Here is a 25500-nt window from a genome sequence, read left to right on the forward strand (position 1 = left end):
TTCACCAGATAATGATCAGATATGCTCCAACCACCCCCTTCTGACAACTACATTATCAGCATCTGTATCTGCTCCCTTCTACTCTGCTGACAAGTAATAAAAACTTGTCTTTGGAAACCATATATATCAAACAGTCAATCAATCAATCTATATATATATATATATATATATATATATATATATATATATATATATATATATATATATATATATATATATATATATATATATATATATATATATATATATTATGTGTATAGATATATATATATAATTTATATATAATAAACTATACTGTATAACTATCTTTTTATCTCTTTATGAGTATACCATTGAATATGTAGGTAATGAGCTGAAGCTTTTTGTAACTTGAAAGTCTGAGTTTTGCCTTATATTTCTGAACAAGTAACACTCCAGTTCAACAAAGGCCTTGACTCTCCCACAGTAAGAAGTGCTATCAATGGAAAACCCGAAATCTTTATTTCTAACTGCTAAAGCACTGGGAATTTGGCCAGTGACTGAATGGAGCCATTCTTTAGTAAGGTACTGAAGCAGTCCCTCTCAGTTGGAAGACTTATGATGAAAAGTTGTTCCCAGAAGTGCAGTAACAATGATAATATGAATGTGCACTCAGTACAACTTTTAGATTGCAATAACTTTTATGTAGGGAGGACAGGTAAATCTTAATCATCTGTTGAATGAACTTATGATACACCAACAAAGAAGGGCGTTGAGATTTTTATTGTCTCCAAGTTACCGACATTGGTGAATTTGATGTGGTCAAGTTCCACGTGCAATACTCATTTCTGTGCATCTTAGATTTTGCCTCTTTTCATGCAGTCGATGACATTTGTAATATCTAGATGTTGTTTTTTCTTGGGAATTTTGCTCAGTGGGTGTTTACTTATGAATTTGGGAAGATATGTATAACATTCTCATTTCATTTTACAAAGCTGCCTATCTTTGACTTCTAGCAAAACGGTTCCTCATTTTTATATCTGAAAAGGGTATGTTGAACTATGTTGACATCAAGCGAGATTAATGAATGAAGTACAGCAAGTTCAGTATCATCACCCATTGTAACATTGGCCTCTTTGCCTAGCTCTCTTGTTACTCTAATGTTAAGGTAGTGACTTTTCTGCCATGCATTTTTCTGGAAGAAAGGTTTTGTAGACCAATTTACCATTTATTGTTAGGTTATATATTTAGCTGTATAATTCTATGCTGAAGTTGGTTATTTTAACTGAAACAAGCTTTATGTGCTTTCATCATAGAGAATGATTACAGTTTGAAGGATTTGCTAGATTCCAATGACAATAAACTTATTGACACATGGAGATGATGATAGTCTCTGATGTGTAATGGTGCGAGATCATTGTTTAACAATAGGCCTTTAACCAGGATGAATTCTACATGATTATTCCATGGTTAGCTTTGGTGTACAGTGTCACATCATTGTAGAGTCATATAATAATCTACACAACATCTTACATGTGCAGATTCTTTCATAGCCAGCAGCCACAGCATTATCCTTTAAATCAGTAGTTTTCATCAGCAAAAGCCAGGGACTTGAATGATTTTGAGTATGTCTCTTTAGAACATAATTAAATAATGTAATTGGGAGTATGGCAGTGCTTGATATAAGGAGGAAAAAATTGATTGTTTGCTTCACAAATGATAAATGGCTTTTATTCATATATCCCTAGCTAAAATATCTAATAAAGTCGTGTGAATTATCTTCGTTTTCATTCGTAAATTTATGAATCATCTCGAGTGTTTTGTCTTAATTAGAAAATTATTCTTATACTGTATTTGATTACTTGGATAATGATTGGATTTCACACGAATTCTAACACTCAGCCTCATTAGTTCTGAATTTTGCGAGTTTCACATTTCAATTGCATGATATTTCACTAGATAGGTGTACAGTTAAATTAGATGTCAGCTGAAAGTGCTTATTTTCTTTTGTGTTTATTACATAAAGTGTCCACATCCTAGCATGCTCACTGTACTACTTGCTTCTGTTGTATATGATTTTCCCCTCTTGTTGCTTTCCTTAATTTTATTTTCCATGAGGAATTAGTAGTATATCTTGGTTGGTATTTAATGCTTCTTATTGCTGGTCATTTTAGAATTTAGCACTCAACTAATGATGCAATTTTCTCACTAGAATATCCTCATCCCATTGTCTAGTATTGATTGGAATATTATTTATCATGGGTTTATATTTAGTCGGCAAACAGTCACTTTCTAGCTCTTGTTATAAGATATGTCCACTTCTTGACACTACTTCACACATTCTGGAACAACAAACATTTAACTGATACACTAATTGAAACAACATGACACACCTATGGAGATCAGTCTCTGGCCATGTGTTCCAAATCAAGGAACTGAACCATAAGTTACTCATTAAGCTTAACAAAGAAAAAGAGAAAAAGAGAAGTTAACTGAATAGATCTTGTGAAAATCAATCAGGAAATGAGATCACTCCCTTTTATCAACTCAAATGTCTGCCATAGATCATGAACTGAGTTTCATCAAATGTTTTGACTTTTTAATTCCTGAGATGACCCCCTTCCTTGCTGTTGTTCTCTCTGTACTGTACAGTATCATTTATCATTGTAATTCATACTTTGATATCTTATTATCCCATCATGATTTGTCATTGAATTCTACCTATGCACAACACTTGCTATGGTTTTCTTTCCAATTGAAATTTTACACTGAACAAGTGTGCTTTTTGGATTCATTCATGGTGTCTGAGACTTTTTTTTTTTATTATTATCATTTTGATTCAAGTTCATTTTTTTATATTCAGTTTGATTCTGTTATTGCTCTCCTAAATGACTTATCCATCCTTGTCAAATATGATACTAATTTGATTCATGCGTTGTCCCACTGTGTGCATTCTGATCTTATAGGCTCATGTGCAATATTCAGCAATTATTTCTTAGTTTTTGGTCCAATAACTCATCATACCTGCAAGGCTTTTTTTACTGTTTATTCAGTAGCCATGCCTGCTAGAATTTGTTACTTTTAACTAATCAACCCGACACAGCCTTCTCTGGCGGTGTGTTGAACTGCCTCTTCAACCATATGTACTGTTCTGTAATTCTTAACTCATGTGCTCTCCTTGTTTTCTTTATGCTTCTTGCTTCAAGGACTTAGCTACAGCAAATATCCCTGATAAAGACCTTTATTTTCATTTCTCTTCGTTTGTTTTTAAATTTTGTTCACCATTGTTTATATGTATATGTATATGTATTACATTATATATATATATATATATATATATATATATATATATATATATATATATATATATATATATATATATATATATGTATATATATATATATATATATATATATATATATATATATATATATATATATATATATATATATATATATATATATATATATATATATATATATATATATATATATATATATATATATATATATATATTATATATATGTATATATATATGTCTCATTTCCGCTCCATCTTCTATGGACGCCATTTTGTTCAGGTGCATGGATGGCATGCAATTGGCTTGTTGTTTAAACGTAGATTTTTCACGAAATCTTTTTTGCAATCCAGTTGTCTTCCCTCAAGAAACTGTTGATCTGTGTTTCATATTTTGATTAATATTTTTATTAATTTTAAGATGAGCAGTTTGTTAACTCTTGGAATCATTTTAATGGCAGATATTATTAATCTTAGACTAATGACCCTAATAATAGATACAAGATTTGTTTAATGAGATTTTTCAGTTTTGTGATAAATAAAGATTTCATAAATAAGCTCTGAAGATTGATAGCATAGCACTTTTTAATAAATTTCTTTCTTATTTACCAAGATAGTAAGAGAAAGCTTTGTTCATATGAATATGGAAGCAAAGGATTTATGATCTTGTTATATGTAGCTATTTGCAGTATTTAAAAAAGAGATTGAGCCTATAAGAGCCCTTAGGAGAGTTGTTGCGGCAACCCACCTTAACCTTACTAACTACAACCACTATAACTACCTCCCTCTGGACTGGAGCTGTTCTCGCTTTCTGTCACGTTTTTCGTCTTTGATCTTTTTTACCTGCCGCTGACGCCTGCCACCTGCCGCCTCGCTTTGGTTGGTCGGCTGGCTGGTTTCTTGTCCACCCGTTGGCTGCTGGATGGCCGATCTACCACCACCACCACAACCACAACCACTGCCACCAATAACATCATCACAACCACCAACAAATCAACCATCTACTGACAAATGACTACCGACTTTTTATGAAACTCTCAAAATACTCTCACCATCATTACTGCCATACAATTACCACTGAAACCAAAACACAATTTTTTGTTTTCTTGTTTGTATGTATTTTATTTCTACCATTTCTAAAAATATCCACCATGACTTATCCTCCTTGGCCACCTACAACACACATTTTAATACATTTTAATTGATCGATATTGCTCGTGTATCTTCCAACGTCACGACCACCACTTGAAACTAACAAAAACCTTCCTCACTGTTTCTGCCTCATGACACTCATTATTTCTTGTAACTAATGTGATTGAAACTAAATCCATTGACTAATTATTTTGATTTTATATTTGTTATTACTTATATACTTTATCTGCCACTGTTACTCATAAAACTGCTGTTGCTGCTATTACTACTACTACTGATGTTTATTATGTTGTTAATATTACTGACTTATTACTTGGAAATTTGCTTCTACTACTGTCACAATGAAATCATACTCACTTTGTTCCCTTAATATCAAATGTACTGAACCACAAACCAACATTATTACTCTGTGTTAATGTACACTTAAACGGCATCCACTTCTTATCAATGATTGACATCCTGAATTCCAAAATTTTATCACCCAATTTGTTATTTTCTTATTATTTCCACATTACTCGCTTCCCATATGCTGCCAACTACATATTTATACATCTCTCACTACAATGACAACATCAATACAATCATTACCATTGAATATTACCACCACCAACATTAACACCACCACCACTGCTGCCGTTCTACTGCTGTACTCCTGCTGCCCGCTGTATCCCATTGACAAAGGATCGCTTCCGCTAGGCCCGAAGCCGGCTCCCCCTCGGAATGTGACGGTTGAAAAGGTATCGGATGGGTTCGTTATCTCCTGGTTGCCTCCTCTAGACTCAGTTGTGCCCGTTGCCTACTATGACATCGAATACCGAGTGGATGGATCTTGGAAAAAACTCAATTCCGAACATATAGTGGACGAACATTCGTATACAAGTAAGTGTTACTGCAATGTCTGTATCTCTTACAAAATTCCTCAATCATTGTGAGAATAAAAATTTGTATCATGTATTCTGTGACCAGTCTCAGTCATTTTGAAAGCTGTTTCTTTTCATTTCTTTTAGTTCAACTGTAGGTTTTTACCCTTTTTTCCTTATTGCATATTCAGCCTTGGGCAGATGTTAAAGTGTTAATAAAGCACAGATTCCAGGGATAATAAAGTTTTTACCAAAGTTCAGGAGTATCAGCCAGCTCATACCATGAAGCACTTCTTCTGCAACGCATAATGCTGCCGAGAATCATTATCAGTTTTATATATGTAAATGTCATGTTTTATGAAAATATTTACTGCTATGCAATTGTGAATTTGATGAATATCAAAAATGTCTTATGAAATAAAGTTTAAAAGTGGTATTCAGAAGAAAGAGTGAGAACAATGTCTCTGCAGTTCCTCTGAAAGTTTTCATGAAGTATCAATCTCAGGCTTTTGTTCTGTGATATTAAATTTTTTGTGGGGAGGTTTGATATATAGATTATCAACAGTCTACTGTATATGCTATTTTTTATTCTCAACAAAGAATTTCTTGTATTTATGATGTTTGTCTTATATCTTGCATAATGCAGTGCATATAATAGTATTTGTACCATTTCCAAAATTTCCATCATTACTTCCTGTATGGAATGTAGGTAGATGCTCATTTTGGTAATAATATGAGCTAAATGTCCATTGGATTTATGTTTAAAGTCCTTATTGACATGATCAATTGTATTATCCTTTTTATTTGCCTTAATCTGGTTTAATACTATCATAACCTACAATCTTCTGTTAGTTGAAGCAGTTAGTGCTTTCTGGAATATGTTAAAATAAAAGGAAGTTACATGTAGGCTTTATTTTCATCTTGTATGCTGAAAAAGTTTTCTATATTATTGCTTCCAAACTGATTTTCATATCTAAAACACTGTTATTTTTCTGGTCCTGAAATATTAAATTGTAACATGTCCACTTCTTCGGTTTCTAATAGTGGACACTAATGAAAACTAGACCAGCTTTGTATTGAATTTGTTTAAGGTTTCCAAGTAGACAATAAGAAAGTATGAGTAAATTATATTGAGTGCTTCACAGTCTCACACGATAGTTCACTCAGAATAGGCATCAGATTCAAAGAAAAGTGAAAAGTGAACTAACTATCAGAAAAGGAATATATGTATGTCTCCAGGGCAGACCTTTATATTTTCATTGTATGCACATTGACTGTAACTTTTTGGTCTATTACTTGACTAATCCCTTGAAATAAATTCTTTGAATTCTTTGTAAGGAGGCTTTGCAATTAGTGTGTGCAAATTTGGTATTATGTAGGCCTTTGTTTGATAGTGATTTTTCCATAATGTTATTATTGCTATACAAATACAATCCCAATTATTTTACATGCCTTAATCTCAAAATAGGTCGTACATCCCTCCAAAAAAAGCAAGGGTAGTCAGATTACCCTGATTTTTTTTTTAATATGAGAGATGAGTTATGGTTTTAGGCTACCTGTATTTTAAGTATAGCTTACAGGTCACATTTTAGCTATTTTTATTGACACCTACTATATGTAGGATGATGCTAAATGACCTAAAAAGTCTGACTGGAAAAGACCAAGACAGGACTTTTATTTGGTGCAGCCCCATCTTTGTAACTTCTGTCCATTTCATAACTTTTGGTTTGTAAGTAGTAACTACAATAATTATAGACCAATCTCCATCATTGACTGGTCAGTCTTCTTACCTCCAGGTCTCTTTTGAGATTTTAAAAAGCTGATCTCCAGCATTATAATATAGTATAAGGACCCTGATTATAGATTTTTACTTCCTGACAGGCAGTATGCCAACAAGAAATAAATGCCTATGTACTTCTGGTACCCTTTAGAGCTAATGATAGTAATTATACCCAAAATGAGATGGCATTGGAAACTTTGTTAGCTGTTAATTGTGAAAGATAGCTTTTTTGAGAGAAAGATTTCAGGTGTGAGCATGATTAATATTGTCAAGTATGTTTGGCTGGTAGTAACCAGAAAATGATGGAATTTGACAGGTTAACTCTCTCAGGGAGATTTCCTATTTACAGTATGCTAAAAAGTTAAATGACTGTGCTGTGTACCCCACAAATTGGCTATGCTTGTATGGTAGAGCATTTTTATTTTGATGACTAATGAACTGCATGGAGACTGGTTTTTGTAATTCCAACAACTGGCTAGCAAGAGCTAAAGAACAAATCTTGAAGTGTCTGTGAGGGACCAACTTTTCCGTGGAGACCAGGATTTGGTTGCTGGGTGGGAATTTCATTAGAACTGCTGGAAAGAGTGAGTCTTGTCCTCTGAAAGTGAACATGTCCCTTTAGTGTTGATCAACATCCCAGTTAAGTGGTTTGTATGGAAGGGGCCATGTTTGACTTTAGTTCACCTGTGGGCTCAGGAAATGACTTAGGAGAATGGCCAAGTGATGAGGTAGGTCCTTCCATAATTAAACCATGTCCAGCCAGTTGTCAAGGTAATAGTGAAAATGAATCCTGAACTCTGCAGGAGGAGGCCACAGCTGTTGCCCAGTTTTAGTGAACACCCAAGGCACCAGCCAAAGCAGATGTAAACAAATAAACCTTTCCCTTTTGAGGATGGATGAATGGGGATGTGAAAGTATGCATCCTTCAGGTCCAGTAAGGCCAGGAAGCCCTTTACTGTGAGTAATCTTACCAACTTCACCAGTCGTGGCCTCATCCCACAGAGGTGGGATTCATCTTTACCATTACCCCCAACAACTAGATGAACATGGCTTCATCCAGGGAGGATCAGTTTCATGACCTGAGAGATTTCCTTGTTGGCCTCTTTATTGAACAGCAAATTACCTCTTCGCCCAATTGGAAACTTTTCATGGTCATGGAATAAAAAACAAAGACAAAGAAGAGAGCCTGTGGATCAGTTGTAGGATATAAAATATATATATGATAAGTTTGAAAATGGAGGTAGAAGCTGTACATGGCATACACAGACTTACAAAAAATTCAAAGAGAAAATGATAAAGAGTCAAATTGAAGGATGTTGATGTAAGGTCACAAAAGGTAAGTTGATGAGCTCAATTAAAATTTCTCCTGATGAAAGTGAACCTGAGTGTTACAGTATGTTTATGAGAGCGTGACTGGTTGATGTGAAAGTGGATCTGAGATAAGTGTTTATTATACCTGAATGGCTGTTTAATATTTTTTTAGATGAAATAATGCGAGAAGTCAGAGAAATTAAATCAGATATACTGTAGATGCAAAGTAGTGGGGTTAGAAATTGGGTCATGCATAGGGTATGAAATGGTTGATGTGTATATAGTACTAATTGAGGACTGTGAAGAGACTTCTGGAACTAGTGAGAGAGTTTGAACACTTTTGCAAATACTAATTGAGGCTAGCGAAGTTAAACTACAGAAGCTATTGAAAGAATTTGAAAATCTTAGAAAGATGTGTAAAATTTGAGCAAGAGTAAGTTTTTGGGTAAATAGTAAGTATGAAGATGAAACATCAAATGTTTATCTGGATGGTGGAAGAATAGCAACTAAGGTGGAATAAATGAAATGAGTCTTGACTTTTTTTATACCTCACTTAAGAAATGCATTGTCTAATGCCAGTGCTGGAAAGCTTTACATTGTTTTTAATGGTTCTTATGTACATAGAAACAATGGTATTAGTGCCATATGTTTCAGGTCCTTATTGTGGAATATTGTTTTGTCTTTTGTTAACTGCATCCTTGAATCTTCATCTTGTACACAAGATTCCTTCAGGAATTGGTTTCCTTTTTCCCAACAATGGGCTTTATGATTTACACCATCTCTGGAGCTTTCCTGTGTGTTTATCACCTATAAGTTCTGTTTAAGTTGGGAATTTCAAGTAGCACCTTTAGCTCTTACACCTCAAAAACTAGTGTATGCTTCTTGCTTCAGCCTCTACATTCAGTTGAAGTCCTACATTACCACACTGCCCAGAAACAGGAAATCTTTTATTCCTCTTAATGTTAAACTCTGGATGTGTCTACCTGACAGTATTGTTGGTGTTGATGCTCAGAACTTGAAAGATGAACGCTTCCTTAAAAGGCCAATGATGTACTTACTTTCCTAATATCATGTGACCTAGGAAAGGAGTGTGGATTGCCTTTTTAATGAGGGACATTCTCAGCCCTTGCAGAGAGAATGGTTTGTTTGTGCTAGGGTGAAGGAAAATTGGACCTTCTGGGATGTTTGCTGGACCTGTAGGTAAACCTTAGTGCTTGAACTGGGCAGAATGTCATGTCTGCTAAATTGAGTTTTCTTATAAAAAGGTTTCCTTCTTAAAGGATTGCTAAATTGAGTTTTCTCAAAAAGGTTTCTTAAAGGATTCTCATTCTTAGCCAGAAATGCTGGGCCAGGGGACAATAATAATTGATGGTCAGCTGTTTTGCGTGATGTATCGTCCCTGTCTATGAGCCCAGTTCACTAATACAGGCTCCTGATGCTAGAGCAATCAAGAAGATTGCCTTTCACAACAGTTCTGGTTTTACTGGATCTGCTGAATTGAGAGGTTGACAGAAGTCTAAGCACCTTATTCAAGGACCTAGTGATTGAAGCCTTTCGGGGGCCAGTCTTTGGGTGAGTAATTTTCATGGTAGACAGTATTTAAAAAATCCACACGTGAATGTCTCGGCTCAGAAAGGAGGATGTGTAGATGACTTTCCCTCCTACTGTCTGGGATAGAACAGTGGACAGTAGTGGAATTGATCTCTTCATCTATTGTTAGAGTGATAGGAACCAGTGCCTGATTGGCCAATTTGGGGCTATTAAGTAAGCCGTTCCTTTGAAGGTTAGAAGATAGCTCAAAACCTTCGAAATGTGGGACAAAGGAAGAAAGAGGTATATTGTCTACCATTTGTTCCAGAATGTAGGAAGGCATCTCATGCTGTTGCTTGATTGTCCAAGTTTGGAGACACATACACTGGAAGTTTGTGATTCTTGTATGTGGCAAACAGGTCCACTTCTGGTTGTGGAAGCATGTTGGCTGTTGTTTGAAAAGAGTGGTTGTCCAACATCTACTCTGTTGAGGCTCTTGTTTTCCTTGATAGAGAGTGTGCTATTACATTGAGAGACACTGTGAGGTGAATTGCAGACAAGTGCCACTTCCTTGCTTACACCATCCAAAGGATGGCTAGCATTACCATATTGAGAGGTGAATGTGTTCCCAGCCTCTTGATGCAGGAAATTGCAGTCATGTTGTCTAGAACCAACAAAATGTGTCTCTTTTGAAGGTTTGAGTTTTTTGAGAGACAAAAAGACAGCCATCAGCTCCAGGAAATTGATATGACAATTCCTCAGAGTAGCTGGCCACCTCCCTGCCACCTGACAATCCTCCCAGTGTCCTCCCCAAACTGTCAACAAGGCATCTGTATGTATTGTCACTCATACAGATGGAGGAGTCAGGGTGACCTGTTTCATCAGAGACTTCTTCTGAGTCCAAGGCCGAAGTATCTCCCCAACTTTTTTTATTCTTTTGATGAGGTCAGTCTCACACCTTTTTACTTGTATGCAATAGCCAGAATTTTTTTGTATTTTTTAATTGCAGTCTGAGTATTGAATCAATTACTGATGCAAACTGCAGGAGGCCCATCATACATTCCAGTTGCCGTCTGGAAACTCTGGGCTGTGCAAGGAATGTTTTGAGGTCTTTCCTTATTCTTTCTGAGTATTGATAGGGAGAGACAGCTGCCCATGAAGAGTATCCCAACACAGTCCCAGAGGTGAATATTGGAGCCCTTATCATGTTTTGATCTGAAGTTTTGTAGTCCGAGCTGGCCATTTTGTTGTTTCCAGTCAGAATTCTAACATCAGACCCTGTTTGGGCAGAATTTGTATTCACTCTCACTTTTTGTTTACACTTTGGGGTGTACAGGACTGACCTTTCAGAATGATATATCATGCCCCTCCTTATATATTGCCGTTCTGTGGCAAGGACATCTTTTATGTTACCCATAATTTCCTTACAGAATTTATCAAATGTCACAAACTTTGTCACTTTTTGGGGAGCTTGCTCAATCTGACTGAGCTTCAACAACTGAACTGTAACTGCCTGTTAACCAAGGGGCAGAAGTCCTGGGTGACTTACTGTACCCCCTCCGAGAATGTAGTCATTTCTGTCAGTGTTAGGTGGATCCTAGTATCCCTTTTACTGGAAAGATCCTCCTCAGCATCTGATAGCTGCATGGGGATAGATTTCTTTCTGGAAAGTTTCTCCCATGAATAGCTGAAATTTGTGCCCTTGTACGTATAGGGTATTGCTTATATAAAACAGAAATTCACTATTATATGACCTTATAGCTAGGCTACCATTTCATTTAGCCCAGATTATTGTTTTTATCAAATCCCAGGCTACCTGGTCTAAGTTACTACTTAGGCCATGATAGGATATTTCTTAAAAGGTTCTTACTCTAATCTAGGCTACTACCTATTGCATATTATTTAATTCAGGTATTGGTTACATAAAACAATTTTACCTTAATATGTGTAGCCTTAACACTAAACTGCCATTTCATCTAGCCAGGATTACTGTTTCATGTAGTCCTAGGCTACCTGGTCTAAACTAATGCTTAATCCAATAACAGGTTGTTTTTAAATGGTTATCACTTATCCTAATGTAAGGTAATGTCTAATCCAGATTATTTAGATCACTCTTAAGTGTATAGGCTGTATACAAAAGATAAATTTTATTAATATGTAGCCTTGTTATAGCTAGGCTACCGTTTTATCTTGCTCAGATTATTGTTATTATGTAGTCCTAGGGTCCTTGGTAATTAGGTTAATACCTAATCCAGGGTATTTAGTTCACACTTAACTGTATGTAATCCTAGGTTATAGGCAACATACAACATCCACTGTTTATCCAGTCTAAATTATTCTCAATTTGATCTAGGCCACTTTGATATTAGTTTGGTCACCATGGAGCTCTGACAGACCCATGGAAGGTAATTCCCTGAGGACAAAACAAGTGACTACACTATCAAAAATGATGATGAGACTCACAGTGTATTTCTTTTATGGGGCCTTTTGGAAACAAACGCACTCTGGTCTTTACTTTTACAACTGGTCCTCCCATATCCTGTTATTGTTTAGGATTCGTTAGCCAAGCTTTTTGTGGCAGCTTTATATAGTTTTGGTCATAATTTTCTCAAATGGAATTGCTTCTTCTTTTCCAAAGGCCTTATCTAATGACAGTCTACATCACTAAGGTGTTAGATGAGAGAATGGAGGCTTATGTCCCTTCTGTCAAAGCTCTCTTTCTGAGTCGTAGTTTGACTGTTCTTGCTCTCTTGTTGTGTTCAGGCTAAAGAGTTCTACTGAACCTGTGTAATCTTCTAATGAGCCGCTTTTATTCTGATCTGTTCTTTTATGCCTAAAAGCTGAAAGGAACAATTGCACAACTAAATTTTACATTACTTAGAATACCTTTGTAAAGAAGTTTTAGTGTGACTTTTTCTTCTCATTGATGCTATAGGAATATCTTAGTCTAAAATCCCAATCTTATGGCTTTGTTTTTCTCTTGATTCCTTTTTACATCACTCTACAGTAGCCAACCCTCTCATTCAGTGTCGCACTACATTCTTCTGGCATTTCAGTACATTCAGGTCCATAGGTTCTCAGATCTTTGAAAATTGTTCTCCTGAGTTTTGCTTAATCTGTATGGTGTTACCAGTGTTGATCTGGGCATTATTTCTGAATGGAACAGACAAAAGTTGGTTTATTGTGTATCAGAAACCAAATTCCTTATCACATAATCTCATACTCTTTCTGCTGTTGGAGTGATGTTTTAAATAATAGAACTAGAATATTTCAAGAAGTTGAGTGTCCTCTTTAAGTACCACATGTACATCTAGTCAGAACAACTTCTTCAGATTTATGTGGGATTTTTCCATCCTTGGGTGAGATATCATCATTTTATACTGTATTGTAACACTTTACCTATGTAGCTCCTGATAAAGTTGGCCCAAAAGTTTTCTACCTTTTGATCAACTGTGCTCATACATCAGAGATCTAAACTCTCTCCATTTTAGCCTCATGACACATGTCGCATTTCACAAACCTACAGATAATGTGAAAGAGTTGTGGTCTGGTCAGTCCTTCATTGACCACAAATCTCCATAGTCTGGCATTCCTGTCCCCTGTGTATGACCTGAATCAAGTGTAGGTGGTGGGAGGATTGTCTTTACTTAAGAAGAGAAGCTCATCAGTACAAATTTACTCTTGGAGTCAAGGATGTTTTCAGCATCGGTGTAAGTCTTGGTCTCTTGGGCATAATAAAATATATAGAATTAGCTTAAACCATATTCCTCAAGCAAAGACTACCATGTGGGCAAGTCTTCTTGAACAGGAATACTACCTGTCCTGGGTAAGATTTCCAGGATTAGAAGCTATATAGGCAATATTGGTGCGGATGGTATTGTATAACTAAAAGGTTGTATGAACGAGAATAGAGCCCTATTTAACATCCTGTATTTTTCTGATATTTGTTTTGTGATCCTCGTTGACTCTAGCACAACCAGTGATCACTCTTTGGAATTTAAATTCATTGTGATCATGCAGCGATATTTCATATTTGTGGCCTCTCTGTAAAGTACATAATAACTTTATTATGTGCAAAATTTTTCTTTGCCGTTTACACATTGATTCTTTGTAATCGCTCGTTACAACTTTTGTTATCCCTGCATTACTTACTAGACATTCTTCCAGTTTTCCTTTCCTCAGAACCAATTTCAATTAAATATACAAAATGTGTTATTCATGTTTATCCACAAGTACTTAAGAGGACTATATCCAAGGAAAGTGAAGTTACAATCTGTGCTTTTTCATTTTTTATAAAATGTATTGTTAAATTGTGTGATATAGGTGATATGATACTTATACATATGGTTTTATTCTACAGTCAAGAAATTGAATGCTGGAAAGAAGTATTATTTCGGGTCTTTGCAAAGACTTTGAGAAGTTTTGAAACTTCCCAAGAAGTAATGTTCATTGCACCGATGCAAAACAAAGAAAAGGTAAGTAAAACCAAGCTGAATTATATGTGCACTCTTATTGTATCAGTATTAGCCTGTTATAACTGCATTATTTCATACTACTGTATATTATTGTGGAACTATTAAACTCAGTTCACCATTCTTGGAGATAATTTGATGAAAGTTCTCTATGCATGCAGTACCTGCAATACTTATTAGTTCCTTGTTTATCACAACATATTCCATTATGAAATATTGGTTATAACATTTTTTATCATTTTTAATTTCATTTTTTCCTCTTAACAGCCCTGTTTCACTTTCCATTAGTGATGAACATTACTTTGGTGGCCATGTTAAGACCTCTTTATTAACATGTTGCCTCAAAATATTTCAAACAGTCCACTTGGCGATGTGTGGATTGTATGCATCAGGAAGTTTGTGTGTATGGAATCCAGAAATTAAAAATTGTTATTTATTTACCTTTGATGTGTGATTTTTTAAATTGTGACTCTGAATATAGGGTTGTTTCTGCATGACTTACAAACCTCTTATTTCATGTACACCTTAATACTGGCTAAAGTCAGGCATCTGGCAGATAAATAGCTTTTAATAGCTGGACGAGTCTCTCATTAAATGTGACTTTAAAGACTTTCTTTTTTAACTTTTACTTGCCAGAAGGTATAGGTATCCAAGGGTTTTAGTTACATTGAGTTAATGTAGGTGTTTGCCAGTTTTGTATCTTCTTATGTTATTCTTTTTATGTATTACACAGAGTGAGTTTCCTTTTCCACCAAAATCTAGCATGTCAGTTGTCACTTTTTGTGGAAAATCTTGTTAGGGCTCAGTGGTAATAGTCCATGTAGAAAGTTTGTATGCTTGATCAAAGGGGTCCATGTAACTTTACTCATCCTGCAGGATTAAGGATTGCTTTTTGAAACCCCTAAAGGTTTAAAGGTGTCTCATGAGCAGCAGAGGAAAGGGACAGATTATTGTTTTGTCTCGGTGCCTTGGAGATCAAACCTATGTACTTATGATGAGGGCCCAAGTCCCCTCTCCACCTAAGCTAGGACCAGTAAGAGTCAAGCAGTGACTGCTGGGGTCTCAGCAGATAGACCTATAGTCATCCCAAACCTCCTGTCCATATCTCACAGAGATGGTAAGCTTGTGTTTTCCTGTTAACTATATGAAGCCATGCTCATGACTTTTGCTTGGGATCATCAAACTATGAAACCTAGGTGAAACCTCTAACCCACCATGACCAACTTGGGCACAGAAAGTAATGGAAAAAAAACATTCTTAAGAGACTCCACAATGATTTTGTTTCTGATTCCAAAAAAATAACTATGCATATATGTGACTAAAATTCAGAAAAAGCTATGTTAGGTGACAGCCCTCCTATTGTCGTGCTGTAATACACTATGTCAAGATGGCAAAGAATCAATCATGCACATGTGGTGCATCAGTTTCAATGGCTTTGTAATGTCAGCTTTTTGTAGTACTGTACTTGCATGGCCCATAAATGTAAGTCATTTGTGGCTGGGTATTGTAGTCTTCGACTTTGAGAAGACAGTATGTTTTTTTCATTGCCAAAATGAGGAATATAATTATTTCCTCTCCACTGTTTATGGAGAAGATGTGTATAAATTAAGTGGTATTTTTAGGTCGGTTTAGAAGTTTGGTTTTCTGGGAGAGATTTGTCAGTTTTTACCTATTTTCACATTTTTTGTAAAATTTAATGTTGAAAGTTAGTGTTATAAAGTGTGTATGAATGGAGTGAATGTTTTATGAACTACTGTATTTTTGTCAGGATTTCATTATTTTCAGTTAAAATTATTTGTGGTAAAAATGCATTCTGGTGTCAGCAAAGTAGATATTGTTACCTAAATTTTTTTAAATCAATAGATCAGTCACTGTGCATCCTGGTGGCAAGTAGTAGCCACCTTTAGTTGAAAAAATGCTCATAATTCTTGAGGGTCTTTTTTCATAAGAATTTCAGCTGGGTGATCTGGTTAAACTGCCTAATAATAATCATAATATTAACTGCAAGGCATCCTGTCGCTCTTGTCTCCCTGTGACCTTACATGTATGGTTATCATTTCTTGTGCTTTTAGTTACATGGCCAGTAGAGATTCAAGTGCCATTACTGGCAAGACTATTCCCTGATTCGACTTCTACTTTTAACACCTCACGTCCTTGGAGCTTCACAAGAGTAGAACAAAATATTGGTCTAGTGGATCCACAAATGTGATATATTTTCTACATAATAAATGACCTTTGAGTCCATTATTGATGTCAATGGGTCTTTTCAGGATGTCAAGGAGATATTCATACACTATGATCTCTTCCACTGTAGTCATCTCTATGCCTCCCAATCCTTGGTTATTGGACGATTTACTTTTTATGCTTCCTGGTGTTCTACTTTTCCTCTAATAAGGAGCAGGGTTTATTTTTGTTTTACCCACAGAACCATGCTTGCAGTCAGTGTAAGTGATGCAAGTGACAAAGATATTACTTCCTTTTACACTTTTTCCTCCAATTTGTTCCCCCTAAGGTCTTCCTTCAATAGCTTTAGTTAAGAATGAAAGGGCTTACTCCATTGCTGCCAAATAGTTGGCTTTGTACTTTCTTGACTGGCTTGCACCCTGCCACTGTTCACATCGACTGGGTTCCTCTTAGTCAAACCTAATTTGTCTTTTTCCCAGCCTCATTCATTACAGACTCTCAGCGTGCTCCTTTACCTTGACCAAAACCATAACCAGCAGATTCTCATCCATATTCAAAACCCTGACTTCATCATTACTGTCTCCCTAGTTGGTCAAGGACATAGTTCCTTTGAACCAAATCTGTTGTGTTTATACTAGCTGCTGTTGAACTTTTCGGGGTAATGATCAGTTCAGCCCCTGGTTGCCTTGGCTTCAGCTGAAATTGAATTTATCCCTTCTTTGGGAGGCCTTCTGTGTGGCAGGAGCCTTATTTTTTCTTTGTCTCTTCTTTTTCATGATTCCCACATGTGATTAATTTTTGCTTCTACTAAGTCCATTTCACTGAAGCCTATGCTGGTGGACTTCATGAGTTATATTAATTTCAAGCTTTGGAGCAGTCCAAAGATGTATGTACAGTAAACAGTCATGGAGAACTGGCCAAAATCTGCATACTCATACTTAATAGTTTTTCATCACCTTATAGAAGGCATTGTGGTTCCCTAGTCCAAAATTGCCCAAGAATTTGGCACCCTTTCCTTTCATACTGACCTAGACACATTTCCATTCATGCGTGGAGCTGGAATTTGTTTTGTAGCAGTGATTAAACTGCAATAGGAGTTATATTGAAGGATTTACCATCTCCAAAATCTGAACAGCAATGTTGAATCATAGCAATAACCCGAATTCTAATCTCTGCTTCTTTTTGCAAACGCTCAAGATAGACTTGGGCATCTTTTTTGCAAGTCTAGTTTAAGTCTTGTGTAATAGAAGAGAGTGCACTTTGTATGATAATGTTGCATATCAGGTTTAGGAATGTGTTATGCTATATTGTAGGTTTATCTGAAAACCATTGCCAGTAATGATGTTTATTCTCAGTACATGTAGTACTGTACTTGTTACTTTAATATTTGTCTGGAGAAATTATGTATTAATAAAGACATGCAAGATCTTGGGATCTAATAGATATGTAAGAAAAATATTTTCAATTAATTTGTAGTCAAAAATACTAACTTATATCAAAATGGATGAAACAGCAACCTTAAAATTTGTAGTCATGGTTCATCCACCTCACTGATTGTATAAACATGAAAATGAAATATATTTTTATTTATACTCGTATACGATTTTTCAGGTAAATGAAAGTGATGTTTTGATGTCAGTTATTTAAAAACCCCCTTTCTGATTTCAGGCAATAACAGCAGCCTTAGTTGGTGGAATACTCTTCTTTATAGTAGCTATCATTCTGTCAGTATGCACTGTTAAAATCTGCAACAATAGAAAGCGGAAAAACAGGAGAAAGGTATAGTAGTATCAGATTAGTTCTTGCAAATACCGTATGTATGTTTCAGTAAAATGTCTTTATTGTTCAAAAAAATGACAAATTATTAATTTAGAATGAGCTTGAGGCACTTGAAAAGTTTTCAACTCAATTAGAAATAAAATTCTGATTCCACAATAGGTACCTAGTGATAAACAGCTGGAAGAGTTGAAGCACGGGTACTGTACTTTGTGTGGAATACATTTTCAAAATTACAAATACTATATAAGGCAGTTGCTGTTGTCTTATGGATTAGGAATTGAAAATTTTAAAATTTACAAGTACATTCTTGTATATATAAACCATTGCCTTTCATAGCCTTACTTTTTAGTTTGAAATAGAGACTGCATACCCACATTGTTCAAGGAAAGCTTTTTTGCTATAATATGTGATATGACTTCACCCTTAGTATTATAAAAACTCTGCATCGTTCAGCTGTTGCTCCAGAAAGATGATCTGCACCCAGTTCATGTGTATGCTGTGCTTTGTACCTAACATATCATTCGATTGGACAGCTGAATATCCATTTAGGAAATAAAATGATCGACGTAGATACCAGTTCCTTGACTTGTTAAAAAAAAATTTGGAAAATGTAACAGTCAAGAGCTAGATATCAGTCTGTGATTCATGTACAAAACTGTGAAAAGTGGGCGAGGTTAAGTGAGAGGTACAATGGAAAGTGTCTGACTATCCTACCAGTAATCACCATAGGGCATGCAAGAAATGCCTCAAGGTGTTAAAGAAGGTGCCCCGTAGCAGGAGAGAAGGTAGGCCATCCCTTCAATTTTCTGCTTTTTTCATTGGTCAGCCAGTGATAAGTGCTAGTACTCAAACCTTATGAGCATGAGTTTTTAGCAATAGTGAAATATTTCTCTTGAGCAGAAGTAAAGGACCCAGTTGCTTCCTAAACCAGAAGTTTGAATATTTCTTGTAGAATGCTGAAGGGATAAAGGAGTTACGCACAGAAGTAACTGGTGAGTCAATTGAGCTGGTGACAGATTTATACATTTTTTCTCCTGAGTCTGACAGGATACAGTGGTAACTCATTTCTCAGCCTTTACTTCATCGGATAATGAGAGGTAAGGAAGGAATTCATGGGTCAACTGAAAGCCAAGTTTTTGTAATGAAGTTAGAGAACAGGAGAGACATGCTGAGTGTCAGGGTTTGGAGCGAGTGATATGTGCTGATAATCCATGTAGTTTGTTGATGGGTACACTAGTGAAAATTGTTAGTTTGGAGTGAGTGGCATGTGCATAATACTAATCTGTGTAGTTTGTGATGGGTATGCTGGGGAAAATTTTTATTTTGGAGAGAGTGGCATGTGCTGATAATCCATGTACTTTGTTGATGGGTACACTGGTGAAAAATGTTAGAAGGAAAGTTATCATGATCAAGAATTCTCAGAGGGTTTCTGGAAACTGCTTAGGAGAAAGAGTATGATCCCACTTGGGGTAAATATTTTGAAGATACTCTTCTCTCTTAAGTTGCTGAAAAGAAAAGCAAAGCATGGTGATGCTGAAAGATGTGGCAATGAAGTGAAATTTAGGGCATAGCCTTCTGAAGTCCTTGATGGCAGACAAACAGCATCTTTACTCCTAGGTAGTGAATGCGTTTTCTCGTAAGTAAAGAGTATGCTAGTCTTAAGTGTAAGATGTTTGTTTGAGATGAAGAGGTGTCTTGCAGACTTTTAAGAATTGTCTTTCCCTTAGAAGACAGACTGGAGAGACTTCAAGTGTGAAGGTAAGTAGTCATTACATCTTGATGAATAGGTTGCCTTGTATCTGGCCAAGGAGGTTAGTTTACCTTGAATGATTCTTGGGAATTCTGTTGGCAGCAGAATAGGTTTCTAATCAGGACCCATTTAGTATCTTTCTTTCTTGCAAAGGAAGATAACTAACCCTGAGAACAAACTCTTAAGAAGCTAGATGTCTCCGGGGGTCAGCATGTGGTAATACTTGAGCTGATTAGCTGGAGAACTGAGAAGGAATTTAGGAATTTTAACAAATTTGGGTACCTCATTATGGGAAAAGCAGAAGTTTAATCTAAGCGTTTACAGATAAAAATGAAATGTAGCATAAAACATTCTACTAATGGAAGTGTTGTATCATAATGGTCTACTGAGTTATAGTGTATGTTGTAGAACATGATATTTTCATATACTGTTTGTGTGCTCAAGATCAAGCCAATTCTCTTGGCTCTTTGTAAGTCTCATGCTGAAGAGGGCAGGTAAGGGAACACAGGACTACCAAGACTGCCAAGGGTAGTCCTTTTCATCTCTTAGTGAGTGCACTCTTTATTTTCCTTGATAAATGCGGGCAGGCGGTCATCACTTCAAACCCAAATGTCGGGCTACATATAAGACACCGGTTTATTTACTAATTGGCTCTAATGCATAATTGTAGGTGTAAATATCCAAACATGAGGAAAAAAATGTTCTAATTTGTACCGTTTAAGGCTAACTGAATTATAAAATGTTCCTCAGCGAATTTCTAATAAATTATTGATTTTCATGCTTTTTGAACATGAGAAGCAGAACTAATTTACATTCCTTTTGAACATGTAAGGCAGAGCTAAGGAATGGAGTACTTTATGTCGTCTCTGTTTGGAATCAGACAATTAATATATATATTTTAACATGGTTGTATATACTTTCTTATTCCTGCTGCTTATGGACGAACACAGAACTACAATCCCATATTTTCTATGATCCAGCCTACAACATCGTTGCCTTGCCTGTCGGGTTACCGAGTCCAGAAATGGCGGCCATGGGTCCAGCCCTGTGCCTTTAAAAAGTAAGTCTTTATTGCATCTCCTAATTAGTTTTAGTGTAGTAACGTAGTTTACTCATCTTTTAGTAAACTAACTTTGTGCATGTTTAAATGTTACTAATTTGATTTGAATTTAACTATACTCTGTTTCATATAATAATGTCAACTAGATTATGGCATTTCAAAGAAAATGCAGCGTTTTTATCATTGAAGATGAAAAGGAACCACATTTAAAGATTATACAGACTTTTCAGAAAGTATCTTATTTGAGTAATAGGGGAAAATGGACAAGAGTTCAGGACAGAGAGTTTTACCATAAAATTAAGTGGAAAATATGAGAAGAAAATAATTACTCTGGTAGGCAGAACACTTCTACTTTGCACAATATTCATGATTTGTTTCAGATCTTTCAATTTTGCCAAAATGAAAACTTGACATAATACTTTTAGGCACGAGACCGCAGTGAGATCTGACATAGTGCAGCTCCTATACCTAAGCCAGGACCCGTGATTAGTGTGGGATTCCTCACCACAGCTTCTCACAGCTAGAGTAAGGTTTTGCTATCCGATGCCAAGATGTTGCCTCTCACTTTCTTGTGGTTGCCTGATAGGTGTTGCACTTGCCTGTTGATCTGCTTATCAGTAACTCTTCTCTGGGAGTAGTTGGTTGAGGCCTTAAAGCCTGTGCCACTTTCTCTTAATCATTAACAGTCTCAAGATTCTTTGGAGGTCATCTGTAGTAGGTTATTGGATAGATTTATGAATAATCGGATGGGAATTGTCTTCTAAAGGGTATTTATTTTTGTAATGGATTGTAAATCTAAATTTTAATGTTGCATGGTCTCAAGAAAGGTTTCATATATATATGAAATACCACTATATATATATATATATATATATATATATATATATATATATATATATATATATATATATATATATATATATATATATATATATATATATACATATATATATATATATATATATATATATATATATATATATATATATATATATATATATATATATATATATATATATATATATATATATATATATATATATATATATATATATATATATATATATATATTGTGGTATTTAAGAATTTACTGATGAATAGGACTCAGTTGCTATTTATTGAAGGTACTGACTAGATTTGATTCTGGGAAGGACAGGGAGCCGACATTAGGATATTGTTTGGAAAGTATATACTATGTATATACAGTATGTATATATATACATATACTGTATACCTATATATGTATATGTATATATTATACATACATACAAAGCTAAGTAACACTTCAACTTAATGGACCTCAATTTAGCAGACTGCTATACTAACCAGCTATTATATTATGATTTTTCCTTATGCTGCTATTTTAGAAGTTAAGTGCAAAATACAGGTTAGTTTAGGTTAGAGACTATGTTGAATTTCCCAGCAGTAAGATATCCAGAAAATATTCAAGTTAAGGCTAAAATATAGGTTCTGTGTTACAAAATGGACTTTGTTAATTATCTGAAAGACAAGACCCCAAGAGTTAAGTTGAGGTGCTATTGTGTGTGTGTATATATATATATATATATATATATATATATATATATATATATATACACATACATATATATATATATATATATATATATATATATATATATATATATATATATATATATATATATATATATATATATATATATATATATATATATACAGGCAGTCCCCTCAAGTTATCGCGATCCAGTTTTACGGCACTTGTCTAGCGATGAAAATTGGCAATTTTCAGCACCGAAAATCGCTGGTTTCCACTTATCGCACCGATAATCAGGTATTGGCGCCAATATATACCTAACAGAGGTGCTGATCTCCGGTCATCAGCACCAACACGATTTTCGGTTATTGGCAATTTTCAAAACACGCTTGTTCGAACAGAACCCCACTGATAACCGTTACTGCCTATGTATACATATACTTATATATATATATATATATATATATATATATATATATATATATATATATATATATATATATATATATATATATAATAAATGTATTATTTAAGAATTTACCAATGAATGTGACTCAGGTGCTGTTTACTGAAGGCACTGAATGGATTTGATTCTAGAAAGGACAGGAGGTGATATTAGGGTGTTGTTCGAAAAGTATGTTGTAATTTTGATGATCATAGTTTTATATTGATTGAAGAATTGTTGAAAGTTGTAGCAAAGTAGACAGGTTGATTTGAAGGAAAATAAAGCAACATCACTAGGTGAAACAAAAGTACCCACTCACTCTTCTAATGATAATCACCTGCTAAGTATCTGTGATCTTAGTTGGAGAGGAGAGACCATGGACAGGTATTCTGAGTTGCTGTGATAAAATTGTTACTTTCAGCTCTGCATGTACACTAATGATGCCCAACACGCATGCACACAGACAAACACACTTTTCACAGAAAATTGAGCATGTTTATTCTTAAATACAATGGTATTTATAATAAAATAATCTGTATTTCTAAATTTTAAAGAATACAACACAGCCAATTTATGTACACATGCACATTGTTATACTAATTATATTGTACAGTAATTGCAAAATGCATTTGGGTCCTAATAAGGTCACATGGGCTTGAGAACTTGCACCTGTTTCTTTGTTACTTATACTGGAATCCTCTGGTAGAGTTGTGTTGTCAAGAAAGTATGGAGTTTGAGAAGATTCTAAGTTATGTGACCAGATTTAATGTCGTATAAGTATCGGGAATGTTGCAATTCTTCTTATCATATTAAGGAGTTTCATAATGCTGCAGCTCTAGCTTTGACTTAAACATTTTGACTTCTTCATTTAACCATTAAGGTAAGATAAGATAGGAAGCTCAAGTAAAAGAAAGCATTGTTGTATTTCAATTTCTCTCCCACTTTATTTTTGGTAGGTGTCACCATGTTTATTGAAAGGGCATCTATAAGATATGAGTATGGATTTTAAATGAAGAATTCACTCGATAGTTTTGTACAAGACTCATTCGTAATCCATTTTCAAAGGATGGCCATGATGTATTCATTTCTTTCCAAAGAGGAGGCCTTTTACTTATTGTTCAGATCCCTCCTTGGGGATATTTAGTTTCCTTGGCTAACATCAGGAACCTTCATGATCAGACAGAGAAGATAAGAAGAATAATGTACTTAGTACTGGCTCATAAACCAGACCCGTAGACCTCCGCAGCGCGTAAGTTGAATGGCTTATTGGTAATGCAAAATCTGGGGCACAACTGAAAGAAAAGAGGAAAGCAGTAAGAGAGCCATGCATCAGAAATTAGGACTTGTCAGATTACCAACACCGTAGCCATCTGCTACCTTTAGGATCTTGTTGTTAAAAGGGAAGATGGAATTGAATACCTACAGTACATTAGCTGAAGTACGATTCCCCCACTTGTGGCAAATGTAGCTTAAGAACAACAGAGCATAACACATCTGATGTGAAGGAGTCTTGTCCACTTAACTTCACCCCCTCTCTACTTGTTTCCTACATTCATCCATTTGAGAGTAACTGAACCAGTTAATAAATACTATGCAACCCAGAGGTGAATCTCAATCTCAAAAGCTCCCAGGCACTAACAGGTTTTGATAAATGTGTGCACTCTAACCAAGAGATACCAGTTACTCCGACCCTAAATCAGACACCCACAAAGCCAAAAACCTCATTGTAAGAATGCAGCAGGATCACAAATCTAGCTTGACAAGCTAAACTGTGCAATAAAATTAGTCATAACTAATGCTCAATATTTGATCAGTGCACATTGTGGCTATTTTTCAGTGCAAGTTGCCGGATAATGAAGGTGATGAATATCATAAATATTAATAAATACTAATTTAAAAGGGAGGCAAAAGTAAAACAGGCCTTATTAAGGGAAAAATTACATCTTGCTTGTCTTTGAAAAAATTACCATTAATGGAGAGCAGCAGAAGTGGATCAGCCAGAGACTGAAGTCTTTTCAGAAAGTAGTGCCCAGGGTAGTGGTTCATCTTTGCAGACATTTTTCTGCTGGGCAGGTCCCATTGGTTGACAGATATAGCAGTGACTGTGGATCTGGGATTTTATTTATGTTGGGTAGTAGTTTGGTCTCCATAGGACATAATAGATTTAGGCTCAGATATTATCCCAAAAAAGTTGTTTAAGTGTATATAAACTTTCACGAAAGATATAAGATATTTGGCCACGACAACAGAGAATAATAAGGAAATGAGTGAAATGTATACTTCAGCTATGCATTTCAGTTTGTTCCCATTTGAAGGGGACAATTATTATTGATATGTAGCTTTATTTACAATAATGAGATTGTATTTCAGTAGCAGTACTTATGTAGGACCAACGAAAAAATGCTCATC

General features: G+C 35.3%; 2 long non-coding RNA genes across 3 annotated transcripts in view; one reads left to right on the plus strand and one right to left on the minus strand.

The window, feature by feature from the left end:
* Positions 1–18315, plus strand: part of LOC136849196 (uncharacterized) — a 33480-nt gene extending 15165 nt beyond the window's left edge. Inside the window, exons 2-4 of one of the 2 annotated variants that reach the window (XR_010856270.1) lie at positions 5089–5286; positions 14249–14363; positions 18213–18315. This is a non-coding gene — a long non-coding RNA (uncharacterized lncRNA). Of the gene's footprint in view, positions 1–4188; positions 5287–14248; positions 14364–18212 lie in introns of those variants that run through there. The other variant, XR_010856269.1, reaches the window with a different exon arrangement.
* The window catches only part of LOC136849233 (uncharacterized), a 192967-nt gene that overhangs the window by 147886 nt on the left and 19581 nt on the right, over positions 1–25500 (minus strand). The window lies entirely within an intron of this gene.

This window comes from Macrobrachium rosenbergii, chromosome 1 (genome assembly GCF_040412425.1).
Source record: "Macrobrachium rosenbergii isolate ZJJX-2024 chromosome 1, ASM4041242v1, whole genome shotgun sequence".
Lineage (NCBI taxonomy): Eukaryota > Metazoa > Arthropoda > Malacostraca > Decapoda > Palaemonidae > Macrobrachium > Macrobrachium rosenbergii.